Consider the following 9019-nt stretch of genomic DNA (forward strand, 5'->3'; position numbering starts at 1 on the left):
ACCACTGTATTCGGACAATTCTCCCAAAGTATAGAATCTTCCTGAAAGTACTTTCCAGGGATGTTTACTCTGCTCCTGTTTCCTAGGCCGGGATGCTCTGCTCCCATTTCCTAGGCCGGGCGGGGGGGACCACCAGCTCTCCCCCCTTCAGCATACCATGCTAATGAATCACCACCTAGCCTTCATCTTTATGCACCCAGATTTAGCTTCCATTAATATTTTTAATAAACTCAGTGATTTTCTTACTGAGAAAAGGTGGGGAAACTCACCACAAAGTTAGTTTCTTGCAAGCCCAGTCACAGTGACACCCTGACAGGCAGTGACCAAGTGTAAGATGTGATTTAAAAACTCAAGCAGACAATGATCTGGATTAGAAATGGCTACAACTTTATTGATTACAGATATAGGTGGATTTTTGGCTCAGGCATTGGGTGTACTGCACATCCGTTCCAGCCCACCCCCCCGCCAACAAAAAAAATAATTAATTTTAAAATGCTGAGAATATGCTGTATATGTCTTCTTCTCCCCTTATGTTTAGAATCTTAAGAAACTAAGGTCTGTTTAGTCCAACATTTGATTTCCAACAATGACCAGCTAGCTCTTCCTTTTATTTATTTCATTTTAGGGACAAAGGCATCCAGCTCTTCTTTTAAAAATGGTAAAAACCAAAAGTGGCTGGGTGCTGCTAGTGTCACTCAATTTAAGTTAGGAAGGCCATTTACCACACCAACTGAGGAAGCAGCCAGTTGGTTATGGGGCACCTTGAAAAGAATGGCACACAGAGTCATTGAAATCCAATGGGAGTCAATGCCCTGTTAAAGAAGATTCCAACTAAACACCAGGAAGAACCTTTGGACGGCAAGAGCTGTTCCACAGTGGAATGGTCTCCTTTGGGAGGTTGTGGACTCTCCTTCCTTGCAGGTTTTTAAGCAGAGGTTGGGGGGCCACCTGTTGTGGATGCTTTAGGCTGAGTCTTGCAGTTCAGGGTTGGACTATATGACCCTTGGGGTCCCTTCCAACTCTGCAATTCCTCCCCACACCTGCTTCCTTTTTGTTTCCTGAGGAGGAGGCCTGTGTTTCCCATAGCTGTTGACATTCTACAGGGGCAGCAATTTTGCCCTCCCTGTTTGGAAAACCCTCGCACCTGCCCAAATGAACCCTTTTGCCACAAATGCACCTGCCGAGTTGGTGGTTTGGTTTGTTTGTTTGATTGATTGATTATATATTTCCATGCTGCTTTTCATTAAACCAATCCCAAAGCGGCCTACAAGCAATAAATAACAATAACACGACACAACAGAATTTGTGGGGTGTGAAACACAGAGCAGTCAACTACAACATTCCTAGAGTGGACGTGTTTAGACATGAGGAGGGACGTTTGTCCAGCTAGTAGATAAACTTCTTGTTTCCTCCTGGGCTGGGACAAACTTCCTCCACATGTGACCTGAGGTGGGCGTGACCTCACCTGTGCTGGTTACAACAAGCACAGGGCAGGACACCACATCGGGCTCCTCCTCATTTTGCTTCCCTTGAAGAAGCATCAGTCTGAGATGCTCTCCTGGCTTCAAAGGAACTATCTCCTTATGGGATAGATTCCAGGTGTATATATTTTGTAACTTACGTCTGCCTTCTGGGATCCATTTGTGAACAGGATGAGTGAGCCAACTATTTTATACTTTTATGTAAGACTGCTGTGTCTATTGTTTGTTTGTGTGTGTTTGGTCGTGTCCGCCTCTTCGTGACCCCCTGGACCAGAGCAGGCCAGGCACTCCTGTCTTCCACTGCCTCCCGCAGTTTGGGCAAACTCATGCTGGTAGCTTCGAGAACACTGTCCCACCATCTCGTCCTCTGTCTTCTATTCTTTTTAGGAGGGAGTAAAAGGGGAATTGAAGACAGAAGTGCCTGGCGTGCTCTGGTCCAGGGGGTCACGAAGAGGCGGACACGACTAAACAACAAAAAGGGAATTACCAGGAAACTGATTTTAGAGGCTTAAGCAAGCCTGGCAAAAACGCTGTCCGCGGTGTAAATTTAAAAATTGTAGAACTTGTTAACACAAGTTGGGCAGGATATAATTAAACAATATATCCTCTCCTGCCTCCTGAAGATTCCCACAAGCAGAACATGGCAAATACAACTGAGCCCATGTCCTGCCCCGCTGCCGGGGGGGCGCCGCGTCTCCCGCGGACCTGGCTGCCCAAGCGACGCCTCTTGGCTTCGCCCCGGCCGGGCGCCCCCCCTCCAGCCTCCGCCTTCTCCCCCCGCCCGCTGGCCCGGCCCGTCCCCCTGGCCTTGGCGGCCCAATAGCAGCCGGCCCTGGCGGGAGGTGTGTGCGGGCGTGGGCCGGGGACGTGGGCTGCTGTGTGCACGGCGACCTCATTTCCGGTACCTGCCTCTCCGCGGCGGAGTCCGAGGGGCCAGGCCGGCCGGGACCCGGGACGCGGGCGGCTGGCTAGAGGTCCGGAGCCAGGTGTGCGCCACCTCCCTCCTCGGCTCGGCCTTTTTCTGCCGCGGCTCCTTTGTGCCTTTCAGCGGCGTCTCCAAGGCGCACGTCCAACAAGTCAAGTTCTCCTCCGCAGCCGACCTCTCGGGCGGGAAGAGGAGGAGCTCTACTGGTTGAATCGCTGTCTGTCAGGCGGGTGACCTTCTTTCCGCGCTTATTTATATAAAAGCGCCGGCGAGGCAAGGTGGGCGCTGCGCAGCGCGGACGCCTGAAGGGCCCCTGGCGCGCCCTCCAGTGAAGCTCCTGGTCGCGGCCGCGGCGCCCGGCTGAGGGAATCCGCGCCGCCTGTCAGGTTTGCTCCACGGTATGTGTGTTCCTTTGCTCCCCAATGCTAGGCTGGCAGCCGCCTTTCCTCCTGCTTCCTTCCTTCCTTCCTTCCTTCCTTCCTTCCTTCGGGGAGGACAAACTCTAAGGGGGACAGAAGTAAGAAGGGATCGTTGGGCTGCCTGCTTCCCTTCAAACTTTGCAGTCAAGAAGAAATGCAACAGGTGTAGCAACTGGGAAAGTTTCACCTGGGGAGGGAACGCTGCACATGTTGAATTCCTGCCTGTCAAAGACTGCAGAGAGTATAGGAATCCTTTTCAGATGAAAAAGTGGAAACCTTGTGTTTGTTTGGCTGCGTATTCCTCTCTTTCAGCTGAAATGAAACCTAAGTGCAGCATAATTAACTTTGTCATATATGGTCTTCTCCCTTTTTTGGTTTAAACACAGAGTTTAAGCTCCATTTTTGTCACCTTGTAAAGTCCAGATACAGTGGTACCTCAGGTTACAGACGCTTCAGGTTACAGACTCCGCTAACCCAGAAATAGTGCTTCAGGTTAAGAACTTTGCTTCAGGATGAGAAGAGAAATTGTGTGGCGGTGGCGCGTCAGCAGCAGGAGGCCCCATTAGCTGAAGTGGCGCTTCAGGTTAAGAACAGTTTCAGGTTAAGAACGGACCTCCGGAATGGATTAAGTACTTAACCTGAGGTACCACTGTACTCTAATGGTATTGCATAAATAGCTTGAGGGGGAAATGTTCCAACAATATTCTTGTTAAATTGGTTAAAAGATCTCTTAGCAATTATTATTTATTTCAAACTTTTTTAAAGTCTTCAGAGCTATGTGCAAGTTATGCAGGGATTAGTGGTGATAAAAGTGTGGATTTCCCCAGCCCACCTTCTTCCTGGTCTCAGGAATCAAGGGGTCACAGTTCAAATCCCTGCTCAGCTCTGAAACTCAGCCGGTGACCTTGGGCCCATTGCCTAACCAGCCTGGCATGCTTGTTGTGAGGATAAAGTATGGCAACCTACATTTGTGCATGCCGCCCTGAACTCATTAAAGGAAGGGTGCAGTACCAATGTGATAGGCTAGCAAAACCAGTATCTTACAGGGCGGAGTATAAATAAAAAATTATTATTATTATTATTATTATTATTGGCTAGACTATTTGAGGATTATGTAAACGATTGAGTTTCACAGAACTCCTCTTCAAGATGACGTGGGGAACCATCTGTATCAATTCTTGTGAATCAAAAGCTCAGGCTGGGATGGTGTAATTGCATTTTATCACACTCTTGGACTTTGTGTTGGTAGACTGCGCCCTGTATCCTAACCAAAGGCTGGGGTGTTTCAAAAGAAACTGCCTGTGAATTCTGACGTAAAGGGCCTTAAAATATCTATAACAGAGTAACATAGAAGTTGGCGCAAAAAAAAGATCTTGTAAGAAGCTGCCATCACAATTTAGGTGGTAATTCTTTCTGTTGAATATGTGAAGTATTTCTTTGGTTTTGGATGTGGGTCATATGCACACCAACATAGATGGGTTGATTATGTTGTCTTGGATGGGTGATAGTGTTATCCTTGAGACGAGGGCAGAACAGTTGTGTCCCTGACATAAACAATAGTTGGAAGCTATCCATACCCACAAAGCAGGAGGCTTGTTGCTCCTGGGTGGATTGATGAATATAATTTATTTTATAAAAATGTAGTATTTCTGGCAAATGGCATTTAGGTGGCAGACTAGACAAAATTACCATTTTATCTGAATTATCAGTTGTAAGCTGACACTTGTACCCAGCATTCAACTCATAACTGGAGTTAGTATAACACCTTAGAAGGTTGTAACTACACTTTGTAGGTGAAATACGTTACTATACTATACTATACAGTGGTACCTCGGGATGCAAACGGGATCCATTCCAGAGCCCCGTTCGCATCCTGAACAGAACATAAGATGCGACTGCCCATGCACGGGTTGCGTTTCACCGCTTCCGCACATGCACGTGACGTCATTTTGACCGTCTGCACATGTGCAAGCGGCAAAACCCAGAAGTAATGCGCTCCGTTACTTCCGGGTCTCCGCGGAGCGCAACCCGAAAATAATTATCCTGAAGCGTATTTATCCCAAGGTATGACTATACTATAATATACTATACTATACTATACTATACTATACTATACTATACTATACTATACTATACTATACTACACTATACTACACTATACTATACCGTGGTACCTCGGGTTACATACGCTTCAGGTTACATACGCTTCAGGTTACAGACTCCGCTAACCCAGAAATAGTGCTTCAGGTTAGTAACTTTGCTTCAGGATGAGAACAGAAATCGTGCTCTGGCAGCACGGCGGCAGCAGGAGGCCCTATTAGCTAAAGTGGTGTTTCAGGTTAAGAACAGTTTCAGGTTAAGTACTTAACCTGAGGTACCACTGTACTGTACTGTACTGTACTATACTATACTATGCTATAATTGAACTTGTGCTGTACAATGCATAATAATGAAGGCTGCTCCATCATTTTAGTGGGATTATTTATTTCCAGGTAAACGCTAGAAAGATTGGCCTGCAAAAGCATCTAATTATAGGTTTAAACCAGTGGCAACAACACTTTCCTTGGTGATCTTTCTGTGTTCAGAGGCATATTGTTCATCTTACGTTAGCAAAGTGTTTTTGGTGATTGACCTTGGTGACTCCCCTGCTTTCTATGATCCAAGTACATAGGATATTCCTTCTCTCCCTCCCCTCCCCCACTTTCCATTTTGGGAAAGCATGGCATAGTTATCATGGGACGTGGGAGGAGGAATCTTGCCAAGTTCCTTGTGCCCTGCATTGCTGCAGTAATAAGATGGAGGTAGGGATTTTGGAATTGAGGATTTGTGTGGATAGATTATGTTAAACCTGCTTGCTTTACTTTCAAACATTAACTATTTGTTACTTTTTCACCCTTGCCTTTTTCATTAATATAATGTGAATTTCAAAGTTTTTGCATTGGAATAAATGTAGCTGTGGACCAGCATTGCACGTCTGGTGTCCTCATGGCTGCCTTATCAGGTTGGATCCCCCCCCCCCATCACAAGAGTTTTATTAGCCCAAATGTGATGGGTTGTTTTGATGTAATTCTAGATGGGAAACTTTGCCACAAAATACACTTTATTAATCTGTTTTAATTTACCTGTTGAGATTTAAATCAAACATGGAAAGATTAGTTATGGAGAAATTAAAAGCTTGTTGTAGCAAGTAAATGAAAGTAATGTTTCAAATATTTTCTTTAATTTGTTGTAGGAATTAATTTAAATGTAAGAATTGTCTGTTACTTATTTAGACTCATATACCTTCCAGCTTTTGCTCTCATCCATTAAGCCTAAGTTTCCATTTGTTTTTTTCCCCTTTGGGATGGGTGTGTAAGAGATAGGATTTATTCAGGTCATTTTTAAATTTAGGCCTCTTGTGACTAGGTGTGTATTCATTTGAAAATGAGCATTTTAATGTATGTAAATGAAGCGCCTACCATAGGGGTGTTACTGATACTGCAAAGGCATGGTATTGTTTTTGTGTACATAACACCAGCAGAAACAAGGAATGTACTTATCAGTAATCTTTTACTACAATTGTGAGACTTTTGACTTGTAGAATGCTGTTAATATTTCCACAGAGAAGTAAAACAGCAAATTGGAAGACCTATTGCACAGCTTGTTAGAATTTGACAGGTTTTAATAAAGAACAACAAATAAAGGTTTTTAATTATATTTCCTATATGTTGCAGAGTTTTTCTGTTGTGTCTTCTAAGGTTAGCTGTGACTTTGATAAAGTGTATGATTGGTTGGTTGGTTGGTTGGTTGGTTGGTTGGTTGGATGGATGATATAGTGATGAATATTCATTGTGAAAGCTATTTTCTGTAATTGAGACTTATAAAGGGTGGAAGAGTCCAACTGGAGAAATGTATGAACATAAGTAATTGTGGTTCTCAGGACTGTGGGTATTTGTAGGTGACATAAATATAGTTTTGTTGCACAATTTCAGCTTTAGAAATGTAACTATTTCCAGATGGGTAGCTTATGTGGCAGCAAAAGCAACGAAGAGTCTTGTGGCATCTTAAAGACTGGGTGATATTCAACTAAGCTGTAGGATAACAGATAGGTAGCCGTGTTGGTCTGCCGTAGTCGAAACAAAATAAAAAAATTCCTTCCAGTAGCACCTTGGAGATCAACTAAGTTTGTTATCGGTATGAGCTTTCGTGTGCATCTGAAGAAGTGTGCATGCGCACAAAAGCTCATACCAATAACAAACTTAGTTGGTCTCTAAGGTGCTGCTGGAAGGAATCTTTTTATTAAGTTGTAGGATATCATCTTAAACAAATTTATTCTTGCTCATGGCATAAGCTTTTGTTGTCTACAGTCCACTTCAATGCAAAGTATTATTCTGGTCAATGCAAAGTGTTACTCTTTCAAATTGCTTTGTTTAAGAATGACCACCTTAAGGTCAGTTACACAGTTGAGTGCCAGGGAGCAAGACCCTCTCAGCCCAAAGGAAAGCAGAGCAAGATGTTTGGCATCAGCTTGGCTGCAGCAGTTGCCAGAAGGAGGTGCACAAGACGCCATCCGATTGTCTTGCCGGGTTTATGTAGGGTTTACTCCTTTTATTCTCCCAACGAGGCAGCAGGTATGATGGATTCTTCCTCATGGTTTACCGTGAGTATAGGCACAAGGTGGCAGAGGCTTAGGACCAGAATTTTCCTTCTCCTAGTTGGGCTCCCTTCCCAGGTTGATGAGCCCCATTTGCCCCTCACTTCCCTCTACAGTGTGTGCAGAATCCGCTTTCTTGACCGTTGGACCCACTCTTGGTCTTGTCCACTCAATCTGCTGGAGCCTGTCTTCACATGCGGGGGAAGTCTGTAACTCACTGAGGGTTTGAGACCCATTGGCTACCCTCACCTGCTTTAACCAGCCTGTTGAAGCCGTTCCCAGGGTGTGGCCACAAGTTCAGTCGTTTTCAACCTATTTGAGTCCACTGCTCCCTTGACCAACTTACATTCTTTCTGTGGCACCCCAGTGGGGCTCAGGAGCCCCGCTATTTGACCCCTTGCCTGCAGAGCTGACAGCCTCTCACCCTTTTTCAAACACCTTCCCTTTTGGAGTGTTCTCCTCTTCCCTCTCCTGGGGAGTCCTCTGAACAGCTGCTGCTGCTGCCCTCGCACCTGCCCCAAAGAGAGGGGCCTCCTCACATTGTCCCACAGGGGCCTGGCAAGCACCCCCTGGCCAGCCCCAGAAGCACCATTCGCCTGGGGAGCTTGTAGCCAGGGCTGCTGCAACAAACAGCTGTGCAAGCCTTTGGGAGGCAGAGATGCAAGAGAACATTAGAGGAGGAAATAAGCAACTATCTTACTTTTCAAAGACATCCGAAGGCAGCCCTGTTTAGGGAAGTTTGTAATGTTTAATGCGGTATTGTGTTTTTAATAGTCGGTTGGAAGCTGCCCAGAGTGTTTGGGGAAACCCAGCCAGATGGGCGGGGTATAAATAATAAATAATTTATTATTATTATTAACCATCATTCAAAGCACCCCAGGGTGCCAAGGCACACTGGTTGAAAACCACTGGCGTAGTTAATAGCATAGTTATAACCAGCTTTACTTTTCTTCATTTCATATTGTTCTCACCATGGCTGCCAATTCCAAATACAGTATTAGGCAAGCTTGGTCTGATATTTCAAAAGTTTTTAGCTTTTTAAAAACTAAATGAAGGTAAAATAAACTAATTACAGGTAAACTAAATATGCTAATTTAGATCATCTAGGATATTAATCTTTAAGGTGTCAGAAAACGCACTCTTTTTAGAAATAGAATTATTTTAGTTTGTATCACATACTGCTATCTCTAAGCCTTGGGCAAGTAACTGTGTAGTTAAAACACAACAAAATTATACTGCATTGGATATTTGGGTGGTTGCACCTAAGCATAATAATACTTTAAAGTCTATAATCAGTCATTTTTGTTAATTTTCATTGTTAATTTTCATTCTTGGCCACTGTGTCATTTCCATTCACCAAGATCGTTAATCTAATCTTTTCCCAAATTTGATTCTGAATGTGGACTTTTGCTTTGGCTGCCACCTCTTTTCTTGGCCCTAGTCCTATGCATTTAGCAGCAGCCTGGCATATAGAAATTAAGCTGATGGTTTTTTCCTCATAACTTTTTCTCCATGCCACGAAATATTTCATTTTCTTAGTTTTTTGTGTGAGCCGGACTGT

Source organism: Podarcis melisellensis (assembly GCF_964234715.1).
Source record: "Podarcis melisellensis genome assembly, chromosome: 5".
NCBI classification, from domain to species: domain Eukaryota; kingdom Metazoa; phylum Chordata; class Lepidosauria; order Squamata; family Lacertidae; genus Podarcis; species Podarcis melisellensis.